This window comes from Anas acuta, chromosome 2 (genome assembly GCF_963932015.1).
Source record: "Anas acuta chromosome 2, bAnaAcu1.1, whole genome shotgun sequence".
Lineage (NCBI taxonomy): Eukaryota > Metazoa > Chordata > Aves > Anseriformes > Anatidae > Anas > Anas acuta.
The window spans coordinates 116040711-116055712 of NC_088980.1; the positions used below are offsets into that span (position 1 = coordinate 116040711).

The 15002-nt window shown below is 37.1% G+C and overlaps 1 protein-coding gene across 7 annotated transcripts in view; it reads left to right on the forward strand.

The window, feature by feature from the left end:
• CHST9 (carbohydrate sulfotransferase 9) overlaps positions 1 to 15002 on the forward strand; it is a 97121-nt gene that overhangs the window by 14949 nt on the left and 67170 nt on the right. The window contains exons 1-2 of one of the 7 annotated variants that reach the window (XM_068671823.1): positions 13294 to 13418; positions 14025 to 14154. The exons of 5 other annotated variants lie outside the window; for them this stretch is intronic. The gene's annotated coding sequence lies outside the window, so the exon portion shown is untranslated. Of the gene's footprint in view, positions 1 to 13293; positions 13419 to 14024; positions 14155 to 15002 lie in introns of those variants that run through there. One more of the 7 variants, XM_068671822.1, reaches the window with a different exon arrangement.

The following is a 15002-nucleotide window of genomic DNA, read 5'->3' on the forward strand; positions in this document are numbered from 1 at the left end:
GCTATAACCACTGCTGAGGGGCTTGGGGGTTTGAGATTGGAATGCATATAAAGTAGGGCATCCCCTTTCATAGGAAGGCTGAATATGCTGTTTTCAAAATGCTCTTTTGGATTGGATCTGAAAAATATAGGTGGTCTTCACACTGTTATTCAAATCCTTGGAACAGAATAACTAGATGTGGTTTTTCATGGAGTCCTTAGCAGTCATTCTTTTTTGTTAGGTAACTATGCTGTGGTGGTTTTTTTTACACATTATTCAATTTCTGTGTAGTTGTCTAACAAATTTGCTGTCACTGACTGAATTTTTTAGTTACTGTCCACAGTTGTGGCTGTTTATAATAACTTTAGTTTCCAGAAAGCCCTTTTCTTAAAACCTGATTATTCAGGTAATGAAGCATTGCAGTCTTGTCTCTGTAGTGCACTGATTTTATAATGCAATACAATTCAAGATACACTTGAAACCTTACAAATCAAGAAGGCTGGAGAGAGAATTTCTATGTGGCAAATCATAATTTAGAAGCAACAGTAGTAAAAGTTTGAGAGAAGTTTTTCCGTTCCTGACCTTTCTGTTCTTCTGAAGTGTGCTGCACACTTTCATAATAGTAAGTGGTTGCCATCAGTACATTTAAGGCTCCTTTATCTCTGATGTTGAACAGCTTTGATTTCTCTCTTGATTACAAACAGCCCTGTTAGAGCATATGATGTGGTCTCTGCAAAATTGCAAGGGAAACCTTTGGATTCTTAACAAAAAAATTAGAAATTCTGATATTTTTAAGTATGTGTATATGTATGTTTGTATATTTACTTTCAGTATGCTCTTTGTTTCACTTATTTGTGTGGGAGTAGAGACTGTTGGCAGGAGACATAATTTAGACAAAAACCTATATTCTCAGCATAGTCAGATATTTGGGATGCACAGGGATCAGAACTGTTTTGAAGTTCAGTCTCGAGAGCCCTTGTTTCTGTCTTTTTGCTTCAATTTTATTTATGGTGCTACTGTAAACAGGTTATTTCTATAAATTAGGGGTAATTGTTAATAACCTAGCAGCATCTGTGAGAAATAAACATTTTAAATATCAGGGAGCCATTTCATTGTACAAGGTATTAATGTCCTACTTATCATATGTATGATCTAGCTGGAAAATATGATGCATGTCTTGGGCAAAAAGTTCAGTGAAATAAAAAATCCCCCCCTCCTTTTTTCTTTTAAGAAAAAGAAAAAAATGGTTTTATTTTTGGCCCTTTTGTATTTTTAAGGGCAATCATCATGGCAAGGCAGCATGGTGATCAACTAGGCTTTCAGGTTTGGGTCCCTGCTGCCTCAGACAACTGTCTCATGTATTTTTTGTATTTTTACTGCATTTATGTTAATGGCATTTTCAAGGAAATATTTTTACATTTCTACAGTATTTCTATGGAAGGCATTTTATAACTGTCAGTTTGAAACCTGGAAGATTCGTGTTACATCAGCATATAGTGTTTTTCTTCTCAACTCCTCCAACCTTGAGCCTTATGGCTATGTCTGTGGGATCGAATGCTGCTGTCTTTAGGCACAAAGAAGAATGAGTGAAATACTACCAAATGGTATGTTTAAAACAACCACCACAAACAACAAAAAGTAACAAACTGCACCTACAAAAGCTCCAAAGCTTGTTCTTTTCTATTCAAAATAAGTGTCAGGAAGCAAATCAGCTTAAAGGCTCTCTTTGTAAAATTGTAAATATTTGTTGATTAAGGGGACTGCAAAATATGCGGTATTTAAAGTGTTACCCTGTATATGGATGAAGCTGTTCTCAGGCACTCATCAGCTTCAAGCTTCGCTTAACAGGGAGAACAATCTCAGGCATTTCCAGTTGGTCTGGACTTTGACTGGTTTGGTCCTGGTTTAGTGAAGAGGTGCAGCAGCATCCTGTACTGCCTGGAAAGCCTTTGCTCACCACAAGCGGCAACAGTATTTTGCAACTATGAAAATGTTATCTGTTACAGTAGGTCTTTAGGAACTCCCACTCCTTCCAGTCCAATTTATACCCAGCAAAAATGATTCTTCCTTACCATGCACACTCTGAGTCTCCCTGTGACAACAAAATCCAAGTGTGTCATTGACCTCTAGCAAACCTGTGTGATACCTGCTAACAAATACAATTTGTCCCTCACTGCTTTGTTGTTTCAGATGATTTTGTGATATTGATATTGACTGTAAAGCTTTCCATCACATGATCCTGGCTGGCAACCTTATCACTCTCTACAGATACCTTAAAGGAGGCTGTAGGGAGGTGGGGTTTGGTCTGTTCTCCCATGTGCCTGGTGACAGGACGAGGGGGAATGGGCTTAAGTTGCACCAGGGGAGTTTTAGGTTAGATGTTAGGAAGAACTTCTTTACTGAAAGGGTTGTGAGGCACTGGAACAGGCTGCCCAGGGAAGTGGTGGAGTCACCCTCCCTGGAAGTCTTCAAAAGACGTTTAGATGTAGAGCTTAGGGATATGGTTTAGTGGGGACTGTTAGTGTTAGGTTAGAGGTTGGACTCGATGATCTTGAGGTCTCTTCCAACCTAGAAATTCTGTGATTCTGTGATTCTACGAAATTCACAGTGCACAGCTCTAACAAAATCAGGCAGAATAGGCACAGTTTTTTCTTAATCCTCCAGCTTCATATAAACCTATTCAGGACCATGTAAGGGACAATGACAGAACAACTATCAACATTTCTGAGGGGTGGTAGAGATCTTGAAGTTTGTGAGATTGTTAAGGATGCTAAGCAAAATACATCCAAGATTTCACATCTATTTAATAATCATTTTCCTGTTTAAAGCTCTGTATTCTTTTAAGAGAATAAAGCCCTGACAGGTGGTCAAAGCTTGACATTTACAAGCTAATAATAGTGGAAAGTGATGTAGAGACAAATGATTTAAATTTACTGCATCACACTCCCTCTTATTTATTTATTTTGGCCCAGGGATGCTGCAGATTTAGAAGCTCATATCTATGACATGGAATATGGGGTCAATGGAGGCTATGGTTGTACAGAGTTTAGTTTGTGTGCACAAAACCTACAGTGAGCTCAGTAAACAGGGTGGTAGGGTGGGTAGGGGAGAGGGCACCAAAAACCTACTGTCCTCTACTCCCTGTTAAAAGTGCACTCGTTTATATTGATAGGTATGACTTTATATGGATAGGTATGACTTTGTGCCTTATCTGTTGATGCTGTTTCACCTAATGGTGCACAAGGTTAACCTTTCACTCCTCCAGGAAGATCTCAACTCTGACCTGTCTTGTTCCAGCAAGCGTTGTCATTCCATGCCCAGGCATTGCCTACAAAAGCTATGAACCAGTGAGGTTGATTCTTCTGACTTCCCCTGGATCAATTGGATGTAAGTGGTGACAGGTACAGTTCCATCAGCATGCTTAAGAAAAATCCAGAAGGGTCTCTGGACCCTAGCTGCTGGATTAAACATTCCATCAATGTTTTTTCTTTTTTTCTATTCAAGGTTTGATGTTGTAACTGTCATTTGCTTGTGGTATGTCCTGTGACCTGTATTCCCCTCTCCCCCCCAAAGTAACAGTCAAACATCAGGTCTAGCACATCGACAGACTGTGGAGACAGATTTGTTTATGTCTCACTTTACCCAATCCTCCTTTGGTGTCCTAGAATGGTGCAACTGAATTTGGCCATCAAAGGTGATTTGAAAGTTTGTTGTAGGAATTTTGTCTTCACTTTGTGTGCTTGATAACAAAATTAAAATATTTCTGCTTTTTGCACATGGTTTCTGATGCCTTAGTTAGTAACTGTTTTAACTTTTATGTATATATGTCCAAGAAATTCACAGGCTTAGGATATTAGAGTTTCTTCATGAGAAATGGAGATAGTAAGGAAATACTTGTCTCCTGGCAAAGGCATTCATTGCCCTAGAATGTAATGGATGATGGCCTAATAGCCACGAAATTTGACATGTACCTCAGGGGACTGTTTCTGCATGTCATGGACACTGGGAAATATGCAGAAATGTATCTAAAGATCAGCAGCCTAAGGTTAACAATAATCAGAATAAATATTAAATTTTACTGTGAGAAAATGCTAGGTGAAAGAAGAGGAGGTGTTAATTGATTTTATACTTAATGTGATCGGAAGGGACCAGGTCATTTCAGTACCACTTAGAATCTAGCAACAAAAGAACTTGTCCAGCTCTATATGTGTAAGGGCATAGATGAAAAAGTTGTTAAGGGTTTGTAATACTTTCCACTATAGATATATTATACTCTCAGTGCTTAGAAACAGCTCAGGTGAACTGGTATTATCTGGAGTCACGTAGCTGTGCCCTAGGTTTGTGCGTGTTGCCTCTTGGTAAATTTGCAATAGAAAAGATTGTTGGGGGTTCTTGTTTTTGATTATGAGCAGCCAGAGAGATGTGGTGTGTGAGCTCTGTTAGCTGCAGCTGGAAACACTCATTTATATTAAGTAGAAACAGGGAAATATCAGTCCCTGATACATTACCATTAATTGACAAAATACCTCTGTTAAGGAAAGAAAATTCATTTAATATGAAATAATATATATAGTAAGCAGTGTGCACAAAGAGAGTTTTATCTTTGAATTTAGTTGTATTTGATATTCTTGTTTAAACTTTTAAAAGGTGCAGACAGACACGCAGTTGTTCCTGAATGTTTTTTCTGTTGCCAAAACCTCATAGTTTCTCTATCATTTCCATCATTCCTGCTCTCACACAGCTGCTGATTGTTCCCAAATGCAATTGTGTTTGAGCTAGCAAGCCTTAATGTGAACAAGCATTTCACTTTCTTGGGTTAGGATAGGAATCTCATCTCTCCTGGTACAGAGACCTGCTTGCTGTGGCATGTGAATGGTGTTTTCTCTGCATAATTGTGAGTCATGGTGTAATTCCCAGCATCCTGGTTCACTTGGGAAGCCGGCTATTCTTGGCAGCCCTTCAGTAAGGCTGAAAATAGAGCAGTGTGTGCACGATGCAAGCTGTGTGGGAGGGTCAGCTACTCCACTGGAAGGGGTACAGCATCAGGTCCAGTCTCTTGAAGGGCACGCAGAGTCAGCTGAGTGCCAAGCAGTTGTTGTTGTTGATGGGCATTGGCTGGGGAAAGGCAACCCTCTTTGTAGAGGGCTTTGGAGGCAGCAGAGTAAGAAAAATTGTAGCTCTTTTGTTAAAGGATGGCTACTTGGTGGAAGAAAGTAAAAGCTTCCACCACTAATATCCTTTAGCCCTGTTACTTGGCAAATTTATTTTTCTCAATCTTGACCTCACAGTGGCAGCAGATGAAGGAGAGGCTTTACAGAAATGGAGTCAATAGAATTTCACTCTTCTTGCTACACTAATATAAACAAAATTATTTCCTTATTCCTGAAAAAAACTTTTAGTCACCAAACAGTGCAGGGTAAACTGTGTTGGAAAAATATCACTGTAGTCTCAGTACCTACTGCAGTCTATTAAAGAATTAGAGTACACTTTTGAAATGAAGCATGGTAAGGTACATGAAGGAAGTGCACATTCATGCATTAGTTTTGTTTTTGTTTTTCTTCATTTGTCTCTTTCTTGCTAACCCTCCAGATTCATTGATGCATTGTATGCCTTGTCCACTACTGAGATCTAATGGTTTACAAACTGTTGACGCTTGTCATAGCACTTGAATTATGTGTAAAATGTAGGCTGTTACTTTAAACATATTATGTACATAATTCATTAAATGTCATTGTTTTAAGATGATTATGCAATTGTGGTGAAGAATTATGGTACATTTTCCAGGAAGCTCTGCTACTCTGTTCTTGATGTAGGGCCAAAGAACCAAGACTTTCCATGAACTTCTGCTTGATTTATTAGCCACTTAGACATGCTCAAGCGGAGTAGTTCTGCAAAACAGTTATTAATGAAAACAACAGAGATTTGTTTTCCTCAGAAACTAAACTCTGAAAAGAAGTATAAGATCCTCAAGATATCTAACCTTCTCTGCCTCCTACCAGTCCCCTAAGAGTATGTAAAATGCTGACAGTGGGAAAGCAACGAATCTGTATCATGTTCTGCAATGGGAGGGAAGGAAACAGGGCAGGGTAGTTGAGAGAGGTACTAGAATTTACTTGTGTGCTTCCTTTATTTTTTTTACTATTGCTGTGGTAGCTGCTGAATTATTGATGCAATAATAAAGTCCATTTGATATGAATAGAGTCCTAAACACTATAGAAATTAGTTGCAGGAGCAAAATAATTCGGGTGAGAGTTGGCTGACTGGCCTCTGATTAACTGATATCCAGTCAAGCAATAAAATGTAAAACAGATGTTTTTGTATCAGAATTTTGATGTTTTTTTTTTCTCTTTGATCTCATGTCAGAGTTTTTCTTACTTGAGAGTGGTGGCAGAGAGAAGGTGGTCATAAATGTCTCAAAACAAACAAACAAAAAAAAGCCAACAAAAAATGTTCTTGCCCCTGACTTTCACATTAGTGTCATTACAGGAGGGAGGGAGGGAGAGGCCCCAAAGCGTATGTGAAATATAAGAAATAATAAGGAGAATATGATTTACATTTTGGATTTTTAATTTATTTTGGTCTTACAGATCTTCTGTTCTCATTTTACACTTCATTGTGCCTATTTTGAAGATAAACAGGCAGATGAGACTGGGTTTATGTAGTCTGAGGTAGTTGCAGTGACGTATAAATATTTCATGGTTTATTTAACCTTTGAGCTGAAATTCCTTTCTGGTAGAATTAATCTGCAAGTAGCTGAGGTGTGCTACCTCTTAAGTTATGATTGATCATGCGGTATAATGAAACTCTACTGGCATCAGGTTTAGGACTGATGTACATATAAATATAGCACAGATAAAGTTGCCAGATGCTGTGACTGAGGGGTGGGTTCAAGGGTCTCCAGGCAAGTCGAGTCAGCCTTGTCTCTCTGGGTACCAAACTACACATACTGTGTGGCTGGCATTAATAGGTTGTAAAGGAAACTTAATTTAGATCAGTTAGGAGTCACTTTAAGCAAAAACTATTTAGCAATGACCACATTGCAAATAGTTGCCTTTCTTGAAAGTTAGTGGTTAATCTTGGTATTTTAAGTGGGGTAATCCTCATAGGCCAGTAGCCACATAAGACATTCATATTAATTACTGGGGCAGTCATCTGTTTGTTTTGGAAACTTTTGCTATCCTTTCAGCATTCTTTTGTTCCTGAAGATCAAGTGTTTTCTCTGGGTACTGGTACTGCCAGAATATCTAACACCAGAGCTGAAAGCACAGTACTTTCACTCTGACCTCTTCTGTTTTCTTTCAAGAACAATCATTGACTCCCTATCTTCTGCTGTCATTGAGTGCACCAAGAAGGAAGAATTAAAAAAACAAGGACCAAAGATCCAAGTAAGGATCAGCAAGACTAGTTCATCCTGTTCAATAAGTTACTTTAATTTGACATTCACTATCAAGTGTGTTTTAATACTTTTTACTGTCCATGTTAAATGAGAAAAACAGGAATACAGGAATTGGGGGTGGGGGGGCGGGGAAGGAATATACAATTGGAAAAATGAAGGAAATTCCAAAAATGGCAGTGAAAAGTGAATGGTGTTTACTGTTCAATGATAGGAACTGAATGTAAGCCATATAAAAGTTGATATATTCTAAATTCAGATGCAACTTTTATCATAAGAAATACGTTAAACTTGTTTTAAACCCTTACATATTCATTGTATGTGTTAATGTTTTTCATGATTATATATTACTTTTGGTCCAACTATTTCGTGGCATCTTCTATCACTAAGATATTTTTGGCCTTGATTATGTTGTTTCTCATGCATCAATCATTGTTTAATTCTCTATTATTAAATCATACTTCAGTGACTTCATTAAAAAAGGCTGTCATCACACAGGCAGTCATAATGAGGGGTGGGAAATGCAGAATTGATATTGCAGGTGCCTTATGAATAACCTGGTCAAAACCGTGTATTTACCCTGAGAAAACTTCTGACTTGCAGTTTTTTCAGCTTTTTCCTGCCTTCCAAATACATGGAAGAAACTAATGTGGCTGCAGTTTATGAAGGTATATAGTGAAGAATTTGTAGGAGTATAATATTTTTTATGGTGAGAACGTATGTTTTCCTCATGTTAATATTGCACTGTGCCAGAAAGGCCTGTGCTTCAGAGAATGGTGCTACTTATTAAATATTAAATAGTGCTACTTATACTGATAATTTGTATGATCAGTAAAATCAACAAAGAATTTTTTGGTAAAAGCAATGCTGAAGTTTGACCAATTATAAGTGCTAAAGTGTCTGCTCCTGCAAAGTCCTTAGCTTGCATTCTAAATAGTCTTTTTTCTTTGGCTTTTGTTGCTTTCTTCTGATGTGATAATACGTGTGTACCAAGTGTTTGTGGCATTGAGTCGATGTTTTTTGGTTAGTTATATTGCTATGTAAAAGTCACATTTTGCTATATTGCTATATTCACATATTTGCTAGCACATATTGCTAGTCATATAACAATACTAGCGCACATTACTAGTCACATTGCTATACGATGGTCACATTTTTTTCTTAAATAAATAACAGTAAAACAGACAAATAGACATGTTTGTATTTAATCTAATGCCAAATATTCTATGGAAACTGAAATGTTCATTTGAAACTGCAGCATTAAGGATTTTTTTCCAGCTACTTACAAAATATTTGTTGTGGGGGATGGAGGCCTAATCTAATACTGAAATATCTAATAGAAACTAACAGTAAAGGTTTATGCATGGAGGCACTGCTCGTATTGGTGCTGTGAGGTGGGGGAAGAGGAATGGTGAAAGGGAGGGAAAGCATGGCCTGAAAAGGTACAATTGGTTTGGTGGTGTGTCACTCAGTACTTGGGGAAAAATGCCAGAGACTGACAAACTACGCAGGTCAAAGACAGGCAAAAAAGCCCAAATTTGATTCCCACAGATTTTGTTTTCAGAACAGGACAGTTTAATCAAAGGGTTAGCAAGTTATCTTTCTAATGAGGAATGTTTATGGGGCACCATGACTTGGTCTTAAAATATTGTGCAGTTATGAATACCAGAGATACTGTGGGGGAAACATTTAGAGCTTCTGGGTTTGCAGCAGCCTGAATTTCAAAGAGAAATGTTACTTGAGCTAAGAGGGTGGCAGAGTAGCAAGGTGATCATCCTCCACCATGGCAGGCATGCCAGGTCACCTGTAGCTACAAGTACGTCAAGTAGGAACTTGATATAAACAAATTATATTTGGCAGATAAGAAGAAAACCTAAACTAGCTGAGGCCCAGAGGTCTGTGTTAGCGTATTATCTCTGCTACAGTGCCTAGAGCAGATAGTATAAATAAGACAAGTTTATAATGATAATTCAGAGAATTTTCTTTGCCATTTCTGATTTATTACTTGGAGATTTCCTGGATTGGAGATGTGTTAAGTAGCCCTGGATTATTCTTTCTTCCATGAATTTGTACAGTGCTGTCTTGATGATGCCTTTCCCCTGTGATTCCTGTGCTGGAGTGCCCAGCTTGAATGCGTTGGGAATTCTTAGTAGCATTTTTTACATGACGGTGATTAATCCTATGGAAATATGTATCAGAGCATGATATTATTGGATTACTAAAAGATTTTCCACCCCATATAAATGTGGTTTACTAATCTTCAAATGTTAAAGTGACTCACGGGTGACTGGCTCAGCAAAACATCCTGGCTACTTTTTCACTTCCTTGTTAATTTTCAATGTTTTTTTCTAGCAGAAGCAGTGAGTCAGGAATGGTTGGCCATTTCGTGTTGGATTTGTACCTATCAAAGAATTAACAATAATTTGTAGAATGTTGTTTTATATTTAAGAAAAAGAAATGGGGGGGGTAGAGGGGGAGGGAAAATATCTAATTAAGTGTACTTCTGGCTGCTCTGGAATTTAGTTCACGTGAGTAAATAAGCTGTTTTTTAGAGACATATAAGAACAAGTCACAGAATCACAGGATGGTTGAGGTTGGAAGGGACCTCTTGAGATCATCCAGGCCAATCCCCTCACCAAGCAGGGTCACCTTGGAGCATGTTGCACAGGGCAGAGATCTGATAGACGTTTGGTTGGAGAGGGGAGGGGAGCTGAGTGTAAAGCACTTCTTCCATAAGGTGATGATTAGCATTTCTTAAATATGAATGATAGATAGTACAGTACTTCTCTGCCCATAGGATCAGTAACTCAAATAATGATTAGTTTTTAATTGGATATTTTTTCCATGCTTTTAACAAAACATTCATATTTTAGTCCCTAAGATTGAGAGGGAGAGGAACATGTGAGGATTTTTTTTTAATACAAAGTATTCTAAATGCCACATTTGTTTAATGTTGCTCATACAGCAATTAGAAACAGAGATGACAGTCCAAGTTAGGCAAAACATTTGCTGGGTCTGGATAACGAATAGAATAGTAGCAGAGCTTGTTTTACTTTTTTTGTCACCATCTAAAATGAAATAGTAGAGTATCAATCAGATGTAACACCTTTGGAAACAGAGTAATGATTAAACTGTTTGTGGAGCTACTGCCACCACCTTTTCCACTGCTTGGAGGAACTGACCTGCTGCCATTTCATCTCAGAAAAGCTGTCTGTCATTAGTGGGTATAGGTATGCCAGTTCACTTCTTCATCTTAGAGAAACTGAGCATCTGACAGCAGCTAGAGTGTTTTAGGATGAAACTGCTGCCTTAAACCTAAACTGTAACAGATGAAAATTGCATTTTCCTGTCTTATCTGACAATTAATGAGGAAGATGGCAGTAGTGTCAAATGGTGTCCGAATGAACTTTTGAGACATGAAGAAGCATGAATGGAAAAATAACTTTAATTGGAAGCAATGATACCACTGATAACAAATTTTTGTAGGGAAAAAAAAAAAAAAAAACAAACCTGGATGGGACAAAGAAAGGCTCTAAGAGATTATGCTTAACACTGAATAGATTCAAGGAACTGATTTTCATAGAAGTTTTCACTTATTTTTCCACATCAAATTTTTAGAGTAATTTTGAGACCACTTAAGATTACAGACTTTTTTTTCTTTTTTCTTAGAGTGTAAGCATATGTTTTTTGTTGCATCCCAGAAGAATAATGAGTAAATTAAGGTTAAGGTTGCTTGAAAATCTTTCAGAATACTTTTTGCTGGAAAATATCTTTTTATCAAAGTAGGAACTAAATATAAATAAAAAATATAGATTCTTTCATGTCTTACTTCAAAGAAAAATGTAATTAAATAATTCAATTTGTATTTTTACCTCTGGGTTTGCCTTTTAAGAAACCTTTTGATTGAGAGCAAGATATGATGTGTAGATAAACTTCCATGTCCTGTTAAAGATGAAATAACTACAGCGTCGAAGTTTCCTTCAAAACACTAATTGAGGTTTTTACACAAACACCTTTTGTAACAAAATCCCTAAAATGCATTTGGGTGTATGGGAGATACTGTATCATTTGAATTTAAGAGTGAGAAGGCAACCATCACTGGATTTCTTTGACAAATGAACTTTTTTTTTTTTAACTAGCTAGAGTACTTCAGAGACCATTAGCAAATGTTTTGCTGTTTGCTGTGGCAAGGTCTCCTTACAGTAAGTCATAGTTTAGAGGACAATCTATTAAGTTTTCATTTAAGATGAAGAGACCGCAGAATTTCATGAGTAAAATCTGTCTCTACAGTTTATTGAGGCATGAGGGCAGATCTGGTTTATCTGATAGATAATCCTTTTGTTCATCCTTAAACTTGTGTTGTTGTTTTTTTAATTTTAATTCTACAAAGTTACATTTTATGTTAGAAACTCTACAGTGTATACTGTTGGAACTGTTAGATAAAGGTTGCGTTCCTTTTAAAATCAATTCCTGAAAGTAAGAAGAAGGCAACATTCAGTCACAGATGAAATAATCTCCAAAGCAGAGCTGATCAAATATTTTGAAGCTTTCAGAAAGTAATATAAGCCTTCTTTTTCATTTATGCAATTTTGGATTGGAGAAACCTTATACTTATAACAAAATATATCCTTCTTCAAGAATTAATTTTCTTTTGGAAGAAGTCCTTGAAGTCACTTTTTTAGTAACTGTCTGATTAAGAGATGCAAGAATATGCATTGATTGTTGAATCTCTGCTGAAGAAGCTCAAGCAGTTTGTTTAGTGTAAAAATACATGTGTGTATAAAAACCTAGCTTTCCTCAGAGCACTAGGCAACTGTTTTGAGGATCACTTCTAACCTGATAGGCTGTCTGATAGAAACTATCTAGTGGATAATATACTGAAATGGTAATGGCTCACCACTGAATATAAAATAGCATTTCAGAAGACACGGAACATCATGTCTTCTCTTATGTGTAATGCAAATGGATAGGAGAAAGTGACACATGCAGTTGCTTTCCATTGATACAGTGACAAGCAATAGATGGAACTGCAGGTTTATGCATACTTCATACTTTTTTTGCCTGACAGTAGAAATGCCAGTATAAATTTGACTCCTCTATCCTTTAAATTGCAAAATGTCAGTCAGCAGTAGCAGTGGTTTATGGAAATGAGGGTAATGTCAGCTTATTTCAGTGTTATACTTTTCATGCTTTAAGCAAATAAGACCACTTTCATAGCTTATTTGTGGTCTGAAAAGTTTGAGGTGTTTTGGATTTGAGCAGTGAAGTATTGTAGCACATTTCCCATGTGGTACTGAGCATGACATGGCTGTTGCCGCTAAGACACCTGAATGCTCCCAGCCCTTGATCATAGAATCCCAAAATGTGCACCTCTGGGTGCCTTTGGGTGTAAATAGTCCTGTAACAAATGATGCTGTATCTGATCAGGTAGGTGCTGATCTTCTTATATGTCGTAAAACATAAAAAGGGAGACTTTCTTCAGCTTTTTAGCTGGGATATCAGTAGCCCATGGCTGGAGTCATTTGACCCTGGTTTAGTTGGAGAAGATCAAAATAAGATTTGCTGTACTCTGTTTAAAAAATAAAAACAAAAATACATAGTGGTGACTCCTGAATAAAGGAAAAGTGTTTTTAATTTTTTTTTTTTTTTTTTTTTACAGAGCTTAATTAAGAAAGATGTAAAGAGGTTTCAAATCATGACTTGCATGTTACGTGTAGTCACATCTGTCATGACATATAGGAGAAAGCAGGAGATAAGATGTGTAGGAGAACATTTCTAAAAGAAACATCAGGGTCGTTAGGGTAGTTTTGCTGACTGCTGTGATTGGTGGAGAGAAATATGCTTCCTTTTGCCCTGCAAGATAATTTGAGGTTTGGGTTCAGCAGTGAATTACCAGTGAGGTTGATGTCACATACTAGTTTGGACCAAGGCTGTGCCAGAGAGTTGGTAGCACTAGTTATTTGCAGCATGAACAAACTGGGAGGATCAGGAAAAGTCCTCTGGGTAAGGCTGAAAATGGGCTGAGAGCAGGCAGATCCAGAGGCAGGTGAGTTACTAGCTTAAAGGTTCAAAATAACATTGTGTGGTGGTTTTGTTGTTTTTGTTTTGTTTTCTTCTGTTGGATTGCTACTTGCAATTACAAATCCAGCTTAATTATCATTTTCTGAATATCTCCGTTGGAGCCACTGTCTTTCCAATGGCCTTAGAGAGAATCTAGAAAGAGACTGGTTTCTTCTGCCTAAAATTAGCCTTGTGAATACCCCCCAGAGATACTAGAGTTTGTGTGTTCTCTATATAAACATTTTAAACAGGGTGTGCAAAGGAAATCTAGCCAAGAATAGAAAGGAGGTTTCATGTTGCTTGGTTATATAAAACTGCAAAGGTTTGCCAGGTTCTTCTGTGGTTACACAGCTTATTTAACCCTTTGTATGGTCTGTAGTTCAAGGTTATGTTTTTTAAGATCATTTTCAAATGCCAGCTCAAGAACTGAGGGAGGGGTGGGGAGTGAGAAGCAAATGCTTTCTGCAAATAGTGGGGGAAAAATAATGCAAATTAGATCTGATACATGAAATACTGTGAGAGGGAATATGGAGTATGTTTCATCCTCTTTAAGCTATTAAGCGCTCAGGAAGTTTCTTTGTGTTTTATGAAGGTGTGTGGTTTTCCTCTGATGTGCAGTGAGCTTACCTGGTGAACAGTAAATCAAGAGATTTACATCAAACACCTTTACCTCTTCTCATTGTGCAAGGAAGGGGGACATCTTAACCAAGGACTTTAATAAGGTGGGTGATAATGCATTCTGTCTGAACTTAGCCTAGATTTCCTGAAAAACCTTCAACAATAGAAAAATCTATGCCCACAATTCACAGTCTACAAAGTGGGATCGACACCAGTTCCTACTTTACAGGATTCCTGTGGTATTTGGATCTCATACTAACTGGGACATACCATCTTAGGTTCAAGGGAGGTTTCTTTGTTTGTTGTTTGCGACCCTTGCTTACAAAGGCAAGAGAACTTCTTCACAGATTAATTATATTTCCTTTATCCCATTTCCTTTTAGTAACTATGAAAATGAATGAAATCCAAAAATGTGATATTTTGCTGTTCTTCGGGGTTTATGCTCTGCTTTCATTGTTTACAAAATTCTGTAAACAACTCATTTATCTAATCAAAATGTCTAGTCAGATAAAAATGATTTCTTGTAAATTATAACGGCCAGTGTACAGTAGATCTGGTTGTGAAGCTGACAGGTGGTCCATAAAATGTAACATGTATACATATTTTCTTATTCATTCTAGTTTAAGAACTGCCAGTCATTGCTGTGCCAGTATTAATATTTATTTTACTGCATTTAGAAGCCAGTTCTTTTCACCATCTCAAATTTCCTGGTTCTATACGTTCTTGCATATTTAACTGAATAAAGCCAAATATTAATAATAAAAAAAAAACTTACTTTGCATTGCATGATTTTAAAATATTAAACACGCACACACACACAAAAAATTAAGTCTAATAACTTTTCAAATAGATTTTAAATAAATATTATGTCAGTATCTGTAAGTCACTTGCCTTTTAATGGAGTATACATGTATACTCCAAAAGGAAAAAACACAATTTATTGTTTCCCATT